At 33.0% G+C, this 21,080-nt stretch overlaps 1 pseudogene; it reads left to right on the forward strand.

Annotated features, from left to right (window-relative positions):
• Positions 1-1,249: 1,249 nt before the first annotated feature.
• On the forward strand, positions 1,250-19,736 carry LOC149532250 (pentatricopeptide repeat-containing protein At3g16610-like; annotated as a pseudogene).
• Positions 19,737-21,080: the final 1,344 nt, after the last annotated feature.

The raw sequence follows: 21,080 nt of genomic DNA on the forward strand, positions 1-21,080 counted from the left end.
GAACCACAATCTTTTGTGACAACATCTCCTTAATTGCATTGTTTAAGAATCCAGTCTTCTATGGGACAAGTAAACATTGAGATCAGATATCACTTCATTAGAGAATTGGTGGAGAATGGAGATATCAAGATGGAATCTTGTAAGTTTGAGAAATAGCTAGTAGACATCTTTACTAAGCCCTTAGACATTGGAACTTTTGTACACCTAAGAAAGAGTCTCAGTGTAGTTGATTTGGATCAGGAGTGATCATTATTCTGTTTGGCTTGGGAAAAAGGGGGAGTGTCAAAAATTTATTATGGTTAGTTAGTTGCCCTTGGAGCCAAATGCCCACCTACCTGCTTGATAACATTCAACTCGATAGGTGGGTTTGAAATCTGAAAAGAGAGGGAAAACATTTTGCTAGAAGAACAAAAAGAAATGAATCTCCTTCATTCAATTAGGGAGATAGATTGGAGAGAAGAGAGAAGTGCAAAGCAAAGAATAGAGTAGAAAAGAAAGAGGATTAGAAGATGAGAGTAGAGGAAGAATATTTAGAACAAATATCAGAGGATAGGAGGAAGGTTCACTTTCAGCATTTGCAGTAGCATGTGTTGAATCTCCTTGTCATTTTGTAAATTCATATTGATATGTCTTGTGAAGTAGTGATTGCTCCATGCATTGTAGTATGCAACCATTAGTATTATAAGTTTTAAGTTTAAGTTTTACCAGTTTGAAGCTTTTAGTGTTTTCTAGTTGAAGCTGAATGCTCCCAAATTTTGTAATAGTTTAACCTAAGTTTAATAGAAGGCAAGAAAAAAGGCATACTTGGCTCATTGTCATCTCCCTTCTATTTGACATTGCGTGTTTTGCACTTAAGATATTCATACTTTCAAGTTTTGAAGTTATCCCCTCAAATTTTTAATGGTGGAAATGTTCAGACTATAAGTCTATTAAACAACTCACTCGGTTTACTATTTAACCAAGTTCTCTCTTTTGTTGTTCCTACTGAGTTCACTCGGTATCCTTATTGACTAAGTTCACTTGGCAACCACTAAGCTGAGCTCCACCTTCCCTTCAATGATTAAGCTCACTTGACACCCACTTGTGTCAAGTTTCCCTTATTGCTTAGCTACTTGGTTCCCTCGTGTGCCAAGCTCACTCGACATCATCTTCTTGTCACTCAACATCCACTGCATGTCAAACAAACTATCACTTGACACCTTCTTGTTCTGAGAAAATTTTTTAGGGTTATGATTTATTTTACACAAAAATGGCAGCACCATCCACTAATTAGCTTAATCTCACAATATTATGTAGGGACAACTAGTTAAAAGAAGCATTGCACATTCTACTTATGACACACAACCCCATGAAGACTACTCTACATATCTTCAATTACTGTAGACTTGCAACCTCAAAAATGCATTTTTAGAAGTGAAAAGAGTCCACTCTTTCATCACTCATAGACCATCTACATTTGTTACATGCACATCTTTTTATAATAAGCTTATTTACATGTATGTCAAGTGCAGAAGTTTTCTTGATGCATGCAAAGTGTTTGACCAAATGAAAGGATGGGATAGCATCTCATGGAATACAATTATTGTAGTGTATGAAAGGCATGGGTTTCTTCACAAGGTAGTTACACTATTTCACCAAATGCAAAAGACAAGTCTCCAACTTGATAAGTATACATTTTCTAGTGTACTTTTAGCTTGTGCCAAAATGAGAGCTTTGGAACAGCATAAGGACATCCATCATAGAATAAGAAAAGGGGGGATTTTTCTAGATGTGGTTGAAAATGCCATGGTAGATATGTAGGAAAAATGTGGAACCATAGACAAGGCACATGCATTGTTTGACAAGATGCCTCAAAGAGATGTTGTCTCGTGGAATGCAATGATTGTTAGTTACACACAAAATGGATTTATTGCAAAGGCTTTAAAAGCTTTCAAGAAAATACAAGTGACAAGTGTAAATCCAAATTCCACAACCTTTGTGAGCATCCTTGCTACCTGTACACCAAAATGAGATCTTTGGAACAAGGTATGGACATTCAACAAAGCATAAAGAGTAGAGGAATTTGGTCAAATGCTATAGTTGCAAGTTCTCTAATAGACATGTATTCAAAATGTGGAAGCATTGACAAGGCACATGAGGCATTTGAAAAAATGCTTCAAAGAGATGTCATTTCATGGACAACAATGATTGTAGGATATGCACAAAATGGATTTGTTGAAAAGGCTTTAGACACTTTCAATCAAATGTAATTTGCAGGTGTAAAGCTAGACTCCCCAACCTTTTCCACCATCCTTCCATTCTGTGCTAAAATGGGAGCCTTGAAACAAGGTATAGACATCCATCAAAGCATAAAGGATAGAAGCATTTCATCCAATGTTGTACATGTAATTTCTTTAGTAGACATGTATGCTAAATGTGAAAGCATAGATAAGGCATGTGAATTGTTTGACACGATGCATCAAAGAGATGTTATCTCATGGAATGTTGTGATTAGAGGATATGCACAAAATGAGTTTTTTGAAAAGACTTTAGAAACTTTCAAACAAATGCAATTGGCACATGTAAAGCCAGACTCCACAACTTTTTCTAGCATCCTTCTAGCCTATGCCAAAATAGGAGCCTTGGAAAAGGGTGCAGACATCCATCAAAATATAAAAGATGGAGGAATTTCTTCGAATGTGTTAGTGAACAGATTGTCCTCCAAGAAAATATATACAAATATAACCCTGAATGCCCAAATGAGAAGACTAATCAGCACTAACAGTTGGACAAGTTATCATTGGATTGATAACTTTCCTCTGAATTTTATCGGGTACAACTCCCCATATGAAATATTCAATGAATCAAATGTGAATGCTTTTACCAGAAAGCATAAAAGGATATCAAACATCTACCTATAAGTACAGTGTAGATGCGGGAAAAACTAAACAACTACAAGAAATTAAATGGTAAATAACACAAAGTCCATTCACCCTAACAACAGATAGAATCAAGAAACACATTGTCCATCTTCTTGAGAAAATGCAGAAATGAAGATATGGAGATATAACAGCATATTTTAGAGAAAACCAAAGCGACACAAAGATCACACTTAGTGGAAAGTAGATTGCTCAAACTCAAAGTTTTGAAAAACAATTAAGTCTCAAGTCTCCCTCCTCTAAAAGCATAAAGTTGCACTTGCTATTACAATCACCATTAAAGAAAGCTGTAACAAATCAAAACTCTCCTATTGCTAACACATAGTTTAGAATAGAAAAATGAAAACTTGCTTTGCCCTCCACAACTTCACGAGAAAATGAAATAAAATTGGGGAAACCTCTCCTCCTTGCTGTAGCACAAAGTCTGTGGTCTTTTTGGAGAGAAAAAATGGAACCCAGTTTCCTTTGTGATAGGCTTATTTAACCTTTCTTTTCCCGTAGCCTTTTCAGTTTCTTGTAACTGATTCTTGCTGATTGGTTCTTTTCATATTTCCGAGAATATATTTTTATCTTCCCTCCATTGATTTTGCTTGATAAACTTTATTTAAAGTTTATATTTATCAATAGTAATCTTTTTTAGGATGATTTTGATGTCCCTTAAGTTTTTCAATATCTCCCCATAATTCTCAGAGATTATTAACCAAAGTTTCAGCATCTGTATATGGCTGCATCAAATCTGGACAAGTATACATAACTAATTGACAGGTGTCAATTAATGATTTTTCATCTTTGGATTACATTTCCTTTAGGATGGATATAATATTCAATTTAATATCTTTGCAAATTCGTGGCTCTTATGACATACTCATGCTGACAGGTGGCACTTGCTGGTGATGATGTTCTGTCATGATTTTATAACTGCCTTTGACAGTTTTGATAGTGTCCCACTCAATCAGTCATAACTCATTAACCAGGAATGATTTTGAAAAATTCTTTGGTTAGATCATGCATAGCTTTCTTCTTAGAAACATATCTGAAATTGAGCCAAATCCAATGGTTTTATTGGAATTTATGAGCCCTGCACTAAGACCCAATTTGATTGTCTGCATTCTGTAATTGCTAATTTCTGAGCCGATAGAGGCATGAACAAAAACCCATAACTCTTGATCCATAATTAATCGCATAAAAATATTTGGAGAAGATTTAGATAACTAATTTTTCCAAAAAATATCTTAAATTCAGCATGATTTAACAGTTGGATTGAGAGATATGGCCCTCGAAATATGACTATTTTCTGCCATCTGCAATTTATGACTGTTATTTCTGATCTGATAGTGGTGCAGTCAAGAACATGTAACCTTTGATTCATATTAAATATGATAAAACGCTTTGGTGAAAATTTATAGAACTATGTTTTCGAAGAAATATCTAAAATTCAGCCAGATCCAATGGTCAGATTTGTATTTATGACCTTTGAAATATGACTATTTTTCTTCCAGCAGAGAGTTCATGTTTGCAGGTTGTATTCTTGCATGGTTTTTCAGACTTGCTGTCATGGGAGCACATAAACTTGTCTTTATTAATGCTTTCAGACATAGGCGCTATTGCACATTCTATCAAATAGTTTTCTACCATTTCCATTGATTATAGAAGCCAATGCATTGAGAAGAATAGGCTATCGAGTTCTTCACACAAAGAAGGATGTGCTTAACAGCATGCTGAGGATCTAAAATTTTACAAAACTTTGTCACCTTTCTTGTAGCCATAATACGTACTTTTGCTTTATCATCAAGCAGAAACACGTGCCATGAATCATTCACCAGTAGTAAGCCTCTTCATAGATGGAATAAACCAACCGATCAAATCACCTTCCTTCATCTGAGAATTAATTCAGCACAGTGGTTCAACAGGTTTGTTTCTCGCATATGTTTCCTCTACTGTATAAAGACTTTCCATAGGAGGCAGCTAAACATGAGCATGCTCGACCCCACCAATATATGGTATAAAAATTCCCAATTCTTCAACCATCATAAGCAAAACATCATCATCAACGTCATTTTTTTTTTGCTCAAAAATGATATTAATTCCTTCCTTGTCCTCTCTTCACCAAGAGCATGAGCAATTGTTGAAAGCCTTCATGTGGAGTTCAATCATAACTGAAAGTCTTCATTTTTATCGATGTCCCTTGTTGACATTTCATGCACTAACTGTAGTGGAGCTTCTCAAAACAGATCATTGATCCTCTAAATTTTTGTTTAGGATCATTGAACTTGACAACTTTGAGCCTAGACTTGAATTTGCATGATGAACCACCTTGAACTACTGAATCACTTCGAACCACTGCATCTAAACTTCATCTTAATTTGCATCCTTGCACTTTCTTGAAGTCATGAGACTAACAAACCGAACCTGGCAAATGCATTGAGACAGAATTCTAAACTTTTCTAACTATTCTGCATTTTTGAACTGAACTATTTTGAACTGTCGAACTACTTTGAACTACTTCGAACTTCAGTTCGAAGTGGTTCAAAGAGGTTCAACCTCTAAAACTGAAAGCTTAAAAACTGAGACCACCTTGGGTACTAATAGGGGCTCTAACTATGGAACTGATTTTGATGCGAAATCAGAGAACTCCAGCAATCTCTGGGAAAGAACAGTGCCTTATCCATTGGGCAAATAGAGTCAGCAAGAGAAAACCGAGAGCTTCTTGCAGAGAGGGTGGAGTGGAGCAGGGCAAAACTAGTAAACAAAGACTCTAACAAACAACAACTAAACTACTAGCAAGCACGAGGCTTGTGCATTATTTCGAACTACACACAAAAAAATCTATTTACAATATTTTCAAAGGTAGGAGAAGAACTTACCATAATGACCGGAAGAAATAAGAAGTTAAGTGAATCCATTTACCTATTGAGAGCCTTTCCGAAACAACAAAGCATACCTCAATGGAATAGCTCCAAACCCTTGTTCGATGACGACTCTTTCAATGCCAATCTTCAGAATGATAGCGTGCATGCACATGCTGATCCAACACTCTTTTTTGAACAACCATGACTCATCATAGTATTCATTTCCATTGAAGAATTGATCCCTTACATCAGCAGGATCTAATTCTTCCTCGAACTGAAAAACATGGAATAAAGAGGCCTTGCCAAAAGATGATGTGTAATCCTTAAGGATATTGTTATGTAGACTCAACTCTTGTGTATGGTCATGACCAGTTTGTAGCCATAATGACGCCTCCTTCAGCATAGAATCAGCCCTTCGATATATATCTTCTTCACCTCCTTCCAGGAGCCAGCTGTCATCAATCTTGCCATACATTCTATTCCTTTCTCTTTCTAAGATGCCATCACATATCTCAGCACTTCTTTTACACTCCAAATCTACAACATTATACATAGATGGATGAAAAGAAAAGTTGTCAATAAATACTTCATCCTTAATCTGATTTGAACAAAAACCTGGTTCATCATTAAAGGAATCATTATTTAATGGAGAATCTTGAGGCTGAAAAAGAGGATTTTCTTTGATAGCAGCATTCTCATAAAACCCCATCGGTATGAAAAGTGGATTAAGGTCACTCCAAAAAAATTTAACCTCTTGATTTTCAAAATTCTCTTCACCTTTGTTATCACTGCTGCCATGGTTTTTACTTTCAGCCTGAATGTCTTTATCTACCCATTTCTGGTTGTCTTCAGGATGAACTATGGTTGTAGCTTCCTCACTCTGTTGAGACATGTCTATACTGCTAGGTTTTACTAGACAACCTTTAGCGTATTCAAAAAACAAGTATAATGTATTCACGCTGCCCCAAACAATCTTTCCATCAGCATCTTGAGATTGATTCCTTACTACTGTCACATCTTCCATATTTTTGTTATGGCACATTAGAGGGAAATCAGATTTATTACTCTCATCTTGGGTATCAAAAGCTGAGCTATCCTCATGGTATGGCAAGGATTTTGCACGAGTCTCAATATTCATAGGAACAGACTGAAAAGAGACACCTTCCTCTTTCTGAATGTATTTAAAATTTTCTCTAGAGGGAAATGAAGATGGGCAATCCAAGATATTTACCTCGACCTCACGACTCACTAGATGTGGAGATGGGAATCACGTGCGGCTGAAAGGTGTCTAGACATTCATCATTCTCCTGACTTTCAACTGCTTCTTCTTTTTCACATGCATCTCCTTCTTCTTCTAGATCTTGCACTTGAGGTTTCTTCTAGATGAGAATTGCACCATAAAAAGACTTTAAAAAATCCACTTGTTTTTCTGATTCTTCAGTAACCTCTCTGATAGGATCTTTTTGGAATGGTGAGATGAAGATAAAGACTTTTGAGTTATCTTCATCTCTTGCTGGAACCCATTCCTTCAAAATTTCTTGATATGTAAGGAAGATTTTCTGACATTCTTCCTCATTAGAGCCACCAACCTCCATCTTCAGGGAGGTACCTTCAAATTTCTAAGAAAAGAAAATACTGAAACTGTGATTCTTTCCCCAGCGGAGTCGCCAAAAATTTGTTAGTGAACAGATTGTCCTCCAAGAAAATATATACAAATATAACCCTGAATGCCCAAATGAGAAGACTAATCAGCACTAACAGTTGGACAAGTTATCATTGGATTGATAACTTTCCTCCGAATTTCATTGAGTACAGCTCCCCGTATGAAATATTCAATGAATCAAATGTGAATGCTTTTACCAGAAAGCATAAAAAGATATCAAACATCTACCTATAAGTACAGCGTAGATGTGGGAAAAACTAAATAACTACAAGAAATTAAATGGTAAATGACACAAAGTCCATTCACCCTAACAATAGATAGAATCAAGAAACACATTATCCATCTTCTTGAGAAAGTGCAGAAATGAAGATATGGAGATATAACAACATATTTCAGAGAAAACCAAAGCAACACAAAGATCACACTTAGTGGAAAGTAGATTGCTCAAACTCAAAGTTTTGAAAAACAATTAACTCTCAAGTCTCCCTCCTCTAAAAGCATAAAGCTGCACTTGCTATTACAATCACCATTAAAGAAAGTTGTAACAAATCAAAACTCTCCTATTGCTAACACACAGTTTAGAATAGGAAAATGAAAACTTGCTTTGCCCTCCACAACTTCACAAGAAAATGAAATAAAATTGGGGAAACCTCTCCTCCTTGCTATAGCACAAAGTCTGCGGTCTTTTTGGAGAGAAAAAATGGAACCCAGTTTCCTCTGCCATGGGCTTATTTAACCTTTCTTTTCCCGTAGCCTTTTCAGTTTCTTGTAACTGATTCTTGCTGATTGGTTCTTTTCATATTTCCGAGAATATATTTTTATCTTCCCTCCATTGATTTTTCTTGATAAACTTTATTTAAAGTTTATATTTATCAATAGTAATCCTTTTTAGGATGATTTCGATGTCCCTTAAGTTTTTCAATATCTCCCCATAATTCTCAGAGATTATTAACCAAAGTTTTAGCATCTGTATATGGCTGCATCAAATCTGGACAAGTATACATAACTAATTGACAGGTGTCAATTAATGATTTTTCATCTTTGGATTACATTTCCTTTAGGACAGATATAATATTCAATTTAATATCTTTTCAAATTCATGGCTCTTATGACATACTCATGCTAATAGGTGGCACTTGCTGGTGATGATGTTCTGTCATGATTTTATAACTGCCTTTGACAATTTTGACAATGTCCCACTCAATCAGTCGTAACTCATTAACCAAGAATGATTTTTAAAAATTCTTTGGTCAGATCATGTGTAGCTTTCTTCTTAGAAACATATCTGAAATTGAGCCAAATCCAATGGTTTGATTGGAAGTTATGAGCCCTGCACTAAGACCCAATTTGATTGTCTGCATTCTGTAATTGCTAATTTCTGAGCCGATAGAGGCGTGAACAGAAACCCATAACTATTGATCCATAATTAATCGCATAAAAATATTTGGAGAAGATTTAGATAACTAGGTTTTCCAACAAATATCTTAAATTCAGTATGATCCAACAGTCGGATTGAGAGATATGGCCCTCGAAATATGATTATTTTTTTCCATCTGCAATTTATGACTGTTATTTCTGATCTGATAGTGGTGCAGTCAAGAAAATGTAACCTTTGATTCATATTAAATATGATAAAACTCTTTGTTGAAGATTTATAGAACTAGGTTTTTGAAGAAATATCTAAAATTCAGCCAGATCCAACAGTCAGATTGAGATTTATGACCTTTGAAATATGACTATTTTTCTTCCAGCAGAGAGTTCATGTTTGCAGGTTGTATTCTTGCATGGTTTTTCAGACTTGCTATCATGGGAGCACAGAAACTTGTCTTTATTAATGCTTGTAGACATAGGCTCTATTGCACATTCTATGAAATAGTTTTCTACCATTTCCATTGATTATAGAAGCCAATGCATTGAGAAGAACAGGCTATCGAGTTCTTCATACAGAGAAGGATGTGCTTAATAGCATGCTGAGGATCTAAAATTCTACAAAACTTTGCCACCTTTCTTGTAGCCATAATACGTACTTCTACTTTATCATCAAGCAGAAACATGTGCCATGAATCATTCTCCAGTAGTAAGCCTCTTCATAGATGGAATAAACCAATCGATCAAATCACCTTCCTTCATCTGAGAATTAATTTAGCACAGTGGTTCAACAGGTTTGTTTCTCACATATGTTTCCTCTACTATACAAAGACTTTCCATAGAAGGCAGCCAAACATGAGCATGCTTGACCCCACCAATATATGGTATAAAAATTCCCAATTCTTCAACCATCATAAGAAAAACATCATCATCAACGTCATTTTTTTTTTTTTGCTCAAAAATGATATTAATTCCTTCCTTGTCCTCTCTTCACCAAGAGCATGAGCAATTGTTGAAAGCCTTCATGTGGAGTTCAATCATAACTGAAAGTCTTCATTTTTATCGATGTCCCTTGTTGACATTTCATGCACTAACTGTAGTGGAGCTTCTCAAAACAGATCATTGATCCTCTGAATTTTTGTTTAGGATCATTGAACTTGACAACTTTGAGCCTAGACTTGAATTTGCATGATGAACCACCTTGAACTACTGAATCACTTCGAACCACCGCATCTGAACTTCATCTTAATCTGCATCCTTGCACTTTCTTGAAGTCATGAGACTAACAAACTGAACCTGGCAAATGCATTGAGACAGAATTGTGAACTTTTCTAACTATTCTGCATTTTTGAACTGAACTGTTTTGAACTGTCGAACTACTTTGAACTACTTCAAACTTCAGTTCGAAGTGGTTCAAAGAGGTTCAACCTCTAAAATTGAAAGCTTAAAAACTAAGACCACCTTGGGTACTAACAGAATGTTGTAGTTGCAACTACACTATTAGACATGTATGCAAAATATGGAAGCTAGGCAAGGCCTGTGAATTATTTGACAAAATGGATCAAAGATAAGTCATCTCATGGAATGCCATGATTGTAGGATATGCACAAAATGGATTTTTTGAAAAGGGTTTATAAATTTTTAAGTAAATCCAATTGGTAGATGTAAAATTAGACTCCACAACCTTTTCCATCATTCTTCATGCTTGTGTGAAAATGAGAGCTTTGGAACTAGGTATGGACATCCATCAAATCATAATAGAAGGAGGGTTTCTATCGGGCATTATAGTTGCAAATGCTTTGGTAGACATGTATTCAAAATGTGGAAGCATATACAAGGCATGTGAATTTTTTGACAAAATGCCTCAAAGAGATGTCATTTCATGGAATGCAATGATTTCAAGATATGCATAAAATGGATTTATTGAAAAATATTTTAAAATTTTCAAGAAAATGTAATTGTCTAGTGTAAAACCCATTTACTCCATGTTTGATAGTGTACTCCCTGCTTGTGCCAAAATAGGAGCTTGGAACTGATAGGCCAACACTAGGGAAAATAATAATAAAGAATTAATGATTTATGATAGAATTTGACTGGTCTATACATTTCTATCTGAGAGTGTAAACTTGTGAAAGGCATCCAAGCAATATGCTATCAAGGGATGGTAGTTGTGAGATGAGGGTTTATGAATGCATCTATAACACACAAAATTGAATCTATGAAAAAACAAGTAAATCCCAATGATAGGAACTGTCACTCCCTGGTGACAGGAACTTCAGGAATAGAAATAACTCAACAAAACTAATCTATGATAAAATGGCTACAAATCACAAAAACAAAAATCATTAATTAATTAAATTAAATTAAATAGATATTATTACACAATCAAGCACAAATATTGAATATATAGACTAATATATAATGATTAAATACATATTGTACAATGTTAAACTAATCAAAAAAAAATAAAAAAAAACTTAAACACACTCCATAAAATAAAGAATCACCAGGTGATTTTAGAGTGGGCCCACCTCCTCATCTTCCTGGTGATGAAGAGACAAATTAATTTTATAGCTTCTTAACCATGCACGTGAATATAGAATTTATGATTTGGAATAATAACAATCTCTGTATAATGCTATGCATTTTGCAGAACTGTGTATTATATATATCATTTTACTTCATGGAAGTCCCTTTTGTAATAGGATTTGATCAAAACTAAATCCATTTTTAGTTTATAACAAACATAATTATTGGCATTCATTATAAATAATAGGTGGCTAATGTGACATATTGTTTTAACAACCTCTCCTTAAATATCATAGCTGCCAAGTTTGAATCTACAGAGTCCTTCCTGTAGGCATACAAAAGGAGTGGATTGGAGGTCGACACTATATGCCACCGATCCTCCAATCTTCTTGTAATAGGAGTTTGTTTGATTCAAAACCGCTGCCCACTTTAGACTCAAAATTCACATGCAGCCCAATTGAAAATAGAATAAGGGAGATTTTAGTTAAATGATCCCTCAACAAATTCTCTTGTTTTCTCCATCTGTAAATGAGTTTTTAATAATGAAAAATATAATATTTGTTTGTTTAGAAATCATCTCCCATGTAATTAACTAATAGTTTTCATTTTCTTATGCACAAGAAATATAAATTATATTGGCACACTAAATCAAATATTATTCACATATTTCATCTAAAAACTAAAATAAATATTACTTATACATACTAAATTATATGCAACTTAAAATGGGAAAGTGGTACAAAAAGGGAATATAGAAATGGAAATGAAAGCAACTAGGTGGGATAAATAAGGGTATAGTTTAGGGCATAAATGTCTCTCATCATTCCCCCCAACTTAGCTTATTGCACGTACTCATGCAATCATTATGGTCAAAAGGACTTTGGTTTGAATTAAAAGCACTTTAGGTTTATAGATTTGTTTTTGTCTCCACCCCAAACCATGATAACACATATATAAACATAAATCCCTTTTTTTTGTCTCGTGACAAGTTTTTTTTATTTTTATTTTTTATTTTTTGCTTCTTCAATAGGGATATCTCTTTTTCATAAGTAGTTTCTCTTTCCTCTTATTTATTTATTTATTTATTTTATTTATTTATTTTTATAGCATCATGGTTCAAAAGGTTGCATATAGGAGAAATTTATCTCAATATACATAAGAGGAGTTTAAATAGGTGAAATAGGAGAGATGAGAGACAAAACAAAGGCTATTTGTATGATAGATATAATGGATATTATGATGGAATTATTAAGGGCAATGGATGGAGGATAATAAGGTGAGACTTCCCCCAACTTAAAGGTTGACCATCCATGGGAAAAAGGGAGAGTGGTGATGTAGGGGTGTTGCATAGTGATCAATATAATAAGTAATACAAATAAAGTTAAGAGATAAAATAATGAAAAATAAAATTGATTGTTTTACCAACATGCATGTGCCAAGAGATGAACACTGGAACACTAAGTAGCTTAGCAAATATCATTTCCAAAAGGAATGAATCAACAACAAGAAACCAAGAAAGGCATCCAGATTTGGACTGCAACACCACAAAAGACCACCATCTAATTAAGAGCATTAAAGAGAAGACCACTAGAAGGAACCATAAAACTAGGACAAAGAAGGCAATTTGTGGGACCACTATCATCAAATGAAGCATTGTATATCATAGAAAAGGCAACACTTTTCACTGAAAACACCTCAACTGAACAAGAAACAGATACTATGGGTGATCAAAGAGTTGACAATGACGATGAAAGAGGAGCAGAGCTATAGGAGGTGCCAAGAATGAAAGAAATACTATCGCCAATGAGTGTTCTTGAAAAGAATGATTAGCTCAAAAAAATCAAGAACACCAATTATTGCATTTTTTCTTTTTTCAAATTTTATTTTTAATTTTTGAATAAATTTTGATAATAATAAGTGACCATTGGCAAGCCAATTTTCAATTACTCATCTCTTAATGGCACTGTAAAAATAGTTTTCATCACTAAGAATTCATTTTATAGTTAACATCCCCTGAAAACTAGTTTTTAGATATTAACTGGCCAACAATGCCCAAAGGTTTTCATTGTTGGATCTTTTATTGCTTTTTTTTCATTTTTCAATAACTGCATAGAATGACCAAAGAAAATGAAATTATGACATGGATGATGAAGAATGATACCATCCAAAACTTTGATTTTTGTCCATGACCTCACAGAAGGCACTATTGAAACTTAATTTCCTAATTAACTTAAAATGATGACTAAGAATAATCTCCCCAAACTCAAGAATATTGAAACACTACACTAATCAACCTTGATAGATGTATCTCACACTGCTAAACTTAGAAGTGCCTTGTAAAGATTGGTAACATCTACTAGCATAATTGGATGAAAGAAGTACTCACAAGGATGATGATACTCATATGACATAGTGCTCTGATAATGACAAGACTAGATTACCTAGCATGAAGTTGTACTACATATCTAATCCTTGTAAAGAATGAGAGATATCCATGTTCTAAAATAAAAACACCTTCATTACCAAGGATAAGGTCATAGAGTGAAACACAAATGATAGTCTCCAATGTATCCATAAAAAATTCAGAGAGGAGACACGACTTGAGGAAGGAGTGTGATGATCTGCAATATATTCAAACTATTTATGGATGTGTAGGTCAAAATGAATCATGAATCTTGTAAACCAAGATGCATATTTTCCTTCATGTGATAAATCACCAAAGAAAATAAATCACATCTCAAGGAGGTGAACAACCTATTCCAAATTTTTCATGTGATCTTGAATAGTGAAGCACAAGTGAAATAGATATGCATAAGATAGCTAGCAAGCCCACACAATGTTAACAAAGCCAACATAGTGTATTATACAATTTTGGTGTAGAGAAGCATCATCAACTGGTATTTTTTTATAAGAGCTTGTCACCACAACAAGAGACTTGTAACCATATTCTCAAAACCAAGTATATCAAGTATAGTAAAGTAATTTTTATCCAATTAATAACCCTATCATTAAGTGAGTAATATTTTTTTACAAATGATAGGTATTAATATGAATAAACACTTGATAAAAATGAAAAAATTTAATTACAATGAATTATACCAATCAACATAGGAATACATACCTTGATGTGGTCCAAGAATTACACAATGAGGTATATCAGAAGCATCAATGAAAAGTAAAGGGATTCCCCCCAACTTAAATTCATGCTAAAAGGTCACAAAATCATTAGGAGAAAAATCAAATATTTCAATAATTCAATCGATGTACCTTCAAATTTACTTTACAAAAGGATAGGGAATTCAAATCATCCAAGGAATAAAGAAATGTATTTAATACTTCTTATCAATGAATGATCATCGTAAGATACAAGAACCAAGAATGAAGAATATATGGATATTAATACCTTGATCCTTGTTAAATAAATAAATCATCCATAGTGTATTTGGTCATCTTAGGACAATAGATAGATTTAGCAATGATGAATAATGTGCATCCAATTGTAACACATTGGTCATTAATGCATTTAATCCCTTATAATTGTGCTTAATCAATTATTGGTCCCAAACCAACAAGTATGTGAGGGATACACATTTTAACCATAGGTCTCCAAATATCAATATGTATAAGTATAAAAGTAGTAATATATAGATCTTAGAGGATCTCGCAACATATTTGTGGAATATGGAATGCATATGATTTAATAGTACTTAGTATATGATTAATAATAACACACATACTTATTAGTCCAATAATTAAAATTGGTTCAATTTGAAGTATGGGCTCATCTCTGGGTATGTGGAATTTACTAAGTGGAAAAGAAGAACAAATTTGATTATAATTCAATAAGTAATATTGTTCTTCTAATTCAAATAAACCAAAATCACATTCCTTAAGTGCATTAATAAATTCCAATGTTGATTTACCAAATTCAAGAAAATTATTAGATGGTAAAGGGATCTGTGAAATTTTATATGCAGTCTTAACCACCTTATTATGAAGTGTTGTATGAGCCAATATAGTTTCCTTTGGTCGATATGGTGGAGTGGGTAGAATATTATGTGGATGAGATAATGAATATGGTAATAAGTGTGAAGGGGATAAAGTAAATGGGAATAAGTAAGATGGGTGTAATGAAGATGGTAAGGATGGATATAGTGGTTGTTGTGAGTATTCTTGATTCCATTTATCATGCAAATTATGTAAAGAACTTTGTATTTTGAAGAAAAATGTTGGATTTGTAATGAAATAGAGTGACAATACATGTTATCAACACAATGAATTATACCATGATCTTCTTGAGTTGGTGTTTGACATTGTTCATCCATTATAAATAATACTTGGTCACTTCCACCCTTATCATGAAAAGGATCAAAAATAGCTTGCACCTCATTCACCATGTGCTTGTGGTTGTTTTGGCATATACATTGGTCATCTTCCCTATAGAAATTAGAACAACAAGTGGTTAGATTTTCATCATCGAAATCACATTGTTCTAAGAATTCATCAATGATGTTTTCTTGGTCAAACATAAAGGTACTATCTGTACATACCTGTGATGATGGAAGATCAATATCTTTTAAGATGCATTCATTAGGTAGAGAGGGTATTAAGACATCACCTTTGGTCAATGTCATTTCCCCACCAATTTCTTCATTTATTTTTAAATTTGAAGGTGAGGGTCTAGGGGCGGAAACCACCAATGGGTTCAAGGGGCAATGCCCCTTGTGAGGTCCTAGGGTAGCATCCAAGGTATAGGGTGGGGTCGAGGGATAGCACCTCCAATGCCAAGCACATTTTTCCTCTTATGTTCCCTTGAAATTTTGCTTTTTTGAAATAATTTTCAACCAAAATTGATATACTTGAACAACCTTGAAAATACATCATTTTAAACATTTTTCTTTCTTCAAAATAGCTTCTTTGTAACAATAACTCACAAAAACTAGTGATAATCTAAAATTGAATCTAGTTTCTAAAGAAACTAATGAATCTAATTTTTAAGGCCTACTTGAAAACTCTAAAATGCATCTATATAATTTACGCAAAGCAAATTAAGATTAATTACATAAGCAAGGCTAGTAATTGAAAAAGCTTTCATCCTAACACATTGTTCCTAACTCAACTCATCAAGATAAGATGCCTTGGACACCATTCCCTAGCAATAGTGCCAAAATGATAGGCCAACACTGGGGTAAATAAAAATAAAGAATTAATGATTTATGATAGAATTTGGCTGATCTATACATGTCAATTTGAGAGCGTAAACTTGCAAAAGGCATTTGAGAAATATGCTATCAAGGGATGGTAGTTGTGAGATGGGAGTTTATGAATGCATCTATAACACATGAAATTGAATCTATGAAAAACCAAGTAAATCCTAATGATAGGAACTGTCACTTCTTGGCGACAGAAACTTTAGGAATAGAAATAACTCGACAAAACTAATCTATGATAAAATGGCTAAAACTCATAAAAACAAAAATCATTAATTAATTAAATTAAATTAAATAGATATTATTACACAATCAAGCACGAATATTGAATATATAGACTAATATATTATGACTAAATACATACTGTACAATGCTAAACTAATCAAAATACAAATAATAAAAAACTTAAACACACTCCATAAAATAAAGAATCACCAGGTGACTTTAGAGTGGGCCTGCCTCCTCAGCTTCCTAGTGATGAAGAGACAAATTGATTTTATAGCTTCTTAACCATGCATGTGAATATAGAATTTATGATTTAGAATAATAAAAATCTTTGTACAATGTTGTGCATTTTGCAGAACTGTGTATTGTATATATCATTTTACTTCATGGAAGTCCCTTTTATAATAGGGTCAGATCAAAACCAAATCCATTTTAAGTTAATAACAAACATAATTATTGGTGTTCACTATAAACAATAGGTGGCTGATGTGATAGATTGTTTTAACAACCTCCCTTTAAATATCATATCTTCCAAGTCTGAATCTAAAGAATCCTTCCTGTAGGCATACAAAAGGAGTGGATTGGAGGTCGACACTATATGCCACTAACCCTCCAATCTTCTTGTAATAGGATTTTGTTTGATTCAAAACCGCTGCCCACTCTAGACTCAAAATGCACGAGCAGCCCAATTGAAAATAGAACAAGTGCCACGTAGTGGCATGTACTTGCCATAATAGTAAATTGTAAAATAAACAGTAAGATAAGATTGATAATAGAAGCATATTATGTAATACAAATAGAAAAATAAGACTAATAATAGAAACAAATTATTTACTATTAATAGTAGCTAGAAGTAGATTATGTAATACAAATAGATTAATAATATAAGCTAATTATTTACTATTAATAGTGACAACTTTTGTACTCAGACACTACACATAAATTGAGACATAACTAAGATTAAATTAATTGCATAAATAGAATTATATTGTAACCTAATTTCTTGAATTTAAAGAATTTTAATTTTTCTATAAAAAAAAAAATTATGCTCCACTTTGACCTATAATAATAATATTGAGATTGAATATACTTCTAATTTTGATAACATTACCTTACAACAATATTTAAATAAATATATTTTAAAGTGTTAATAGTGAAAGTTATAATTAGTTATGTATATTTATATTTATATTATAAACTCTAATACTTTTAATATTAACCAATGTCAAAAATTAAAGATATAATCATGTTAGTATTTAAATGCATTATAATAGATGTTATTAAAAATGACTATCATAACATAAAATATTCTACAATAATTTTCCATTGAAATAGTACATACTAAGCTTTTACTAATTACATATTGATTATAAATGGTTCGTAAACTCAAAAATTATTAAGTAAACCCAATTTCCACACAAAAAAATGAATCTTGTTTGAAGAACAATAAACATTGGTATGTGTAAATGTTTTGAAAAATTATGTTGTCCTAAAATATAGCTGAAATTGGTGCAATGTGGAGAGAGTAACTAGTGTTTTTGAAAAAATCGTCCCTATAACACGAATTTCTTTGATCCAATCATATTTTAAATAAGTTTTATATATATATATATATGTATGTATTCAAACTTTATAAAAACTATAATAAATTTAATAATAAAAATAATAAAGTGTTTTGATTGGTCCAAACTAATGCACTAATTGTGTCAACTGAATGTAATAGTATTGCCTATAGCAAGTACAATAAGGGAGATTATAGTTAAATGCTCCCTCAACAAATTCTCTTATTTTCTTCAAATGTAAATGAGTTTTTAATAATGACAAATATAATATTTGTTTGTTTAGAAATCATCTCCCATATAATTATCTAATAGTTTTCATTTTCTCATGCACAAGAAATATTGATTTTATTGGCATCCTAAATTAAATATTATTCACATATTTTATCTAAAAAATAAATAAATATTACTTATATATATTGAATTATATGAAACTTAAAATGGGAAAGTGGTATAAAAAGGGAATATAGAAATGAAAATGAAAGCAACTAGGAGGGATAAATAAGGGTATAATTTAGGGCATAAATGTCTCGCATCAGGAACAAGGTATGAACATTCATCAAAGCATAGTGGAAGGGAGCTTTTTGTTAGATATTACAGTTGGAAATGCTTTTGTAGACATGTATGCAAAATGTGGAACTATAGACAAGGCATGCCAACTATTTGATAAAATGCCACAAAGAGATGTTATCTCATGGAATGCAATGATTGCAAGATATGCACAAAATGAGTTTTATGAGGATGCTCTCAAAGTCTTTAAAGTAATCAAGGACTTCGGAACATATCCTAATAGTATAAGCTTTGCGTATGTTCTAAGTGCATGCAACCATGTAGGTTTAGTGCATGAGAGTTGTATATACTTCAATCACATGAGTAACACTTATTGCATTAAATCTATAGTTGATCATTATGTGTACATGGTTGACCTTCTTGGTCATGTTGGCTATCTTGAGGAAACCCTAAAATTTATCATTAAGATCCCTGTTAAACTAGTGGTTGTGGTGTGGATGTGTTTTCTTGGTGCCTATCGATCACATATAAATATAGGCTTAAGAGTATTTAAGAAAAAAAAAAAAATTTGATTTGGATCCCAAAAATGTTGTGACTTATATTTTACTCTCAAACATCTATGCAGAAGTGGGCAGGTGGGATGAGGCTCAAATTGTAAAGAAATTAATGAAAGATAATGGATTTAAAAAGATCCCAGAATGTAGTTGGACTAAGGACCATAAAATTGTACATGCTTTTTCGTGTAGGAGAGAGATCACATTCACACATTCACATACAAATGAGATCCATGCAAAGCTTGAGAAATTTTCTTGGGGGATGAAGGTAGAAGGATATTTTCTGAATTTAGGATGGTTAATGATGTGGAAGAGGAGGAACAAGAATTGTTTCTCTGCCACCATAGTTAACAATTGGCAATTGCATTTGGTTTGTTCTAAGTTGAAAATATCTTATGAGAATTTAAGAACCTTCAATTGTGTGCTGATTGTCACACTGCGGTAAATTTTATCTCCAAGATTTTTGTAAGAGAGATTATTGTGAGAGATTCCAACCATTTCAATCTTTTTAAACATGGGAAATGTTCTTGCAGAGGGCATTGGTGATGCTATAGAAGCAATTTGAAACATAGGGTTTCTCCATAATATTGTGCACCATGTCATACCTAGAGCAATAATGATGGACAATGTTTTTTTTCATTATATATTTTAAATTTTTGTTTACTATTTGTCAATCTAAGCCATGTTAGCTTTGTAAAATTAGATGCATAGGCTGCAATGTAGATCACTTCTTATTCAGATGCATAGACTGCAATGTAGATCATTCCTTAAATACACTTGTTGAGTATCTATCAAAGACCTTTCTTGAAATGAAATGTGAGACAAGGTGGAAAATGGGGAAAAAGAGGAACAAGTCAAGTAAATGGAAATATGCTTTGCAGCAGACAACGGGAGAAAAGAGCTCAGGCTCACAATCCACCCGTTCCATTTTGTAGATTTTTTTTTTCAAATAATGATTATATTATATTTTTTGTGTGTTAGATCAGATTAGTTCAGAATAAATTACACATTCCGGATTAGATATATAAAATTATATAAAGTGCATGTAGATTTTGTTTCATTTGTGATTGACATTTCTAGTGTTTTTTCACACTATGCTTGGTGTGATAGCAAATAGACTCCTACTCAACTTGAGATTAGCTCAAAAAACCCTACCCAACAACTAGGATCAAAAGTTGATCAGGCTCTGATACCACTTGTAAGGAAACTCAAGTGTAGAAATAGCTTCCTACACTAATCTCTTAAGAGAAGTATGGTGCAAATCCTATTAAAATATTTTACACTTACAGATTCAATATCATGTAAACAACAATATTTCAGCCAACCAAGCATAAAGAAATTAGATAGAGAAAGAAGCACATAACACAAAGATTTGTCGATGGGGAAAAACCTTTCAATAAAACAACCCCACCCCTCCAGAACCTACACAATGTATTATCTTCAACACAAGGTTAGAATACACTTGTAATGCAAGTTCAACAATGACAACAGAAGATTCCAGTAGCAACTCACAGTACCAAAAATACACTTTTTGGCATCGCTACTCTTCGCAACCCTAAAAATACTTATAACCAACAATACCTATCATTGAATCTTCCTAACATAGCTATTACATGTCATAGGAATCTTTCATAACCATTTTAGCGATGATCTCCTTATACACAATTCAAGATGCTGACACATCAACATTATTTG

The sequence above is a fragment of the Cupressus sempervirens genome, chromosome 10 (assembly GCF_028749045.1).
Source record: "Cupressus sempervirens isolate cs-2001-9-10 chromosome 10, ASM2874904v1, whole genome shotgun sequence".
Taxonomy (NCBI): domain Eukaryota; kingdom Viridiplantae; phylum Streptophyta; class Pinopsida; order Cupressales; family Cupressaceae; genus Cupressus; species Cupressus sempervirens.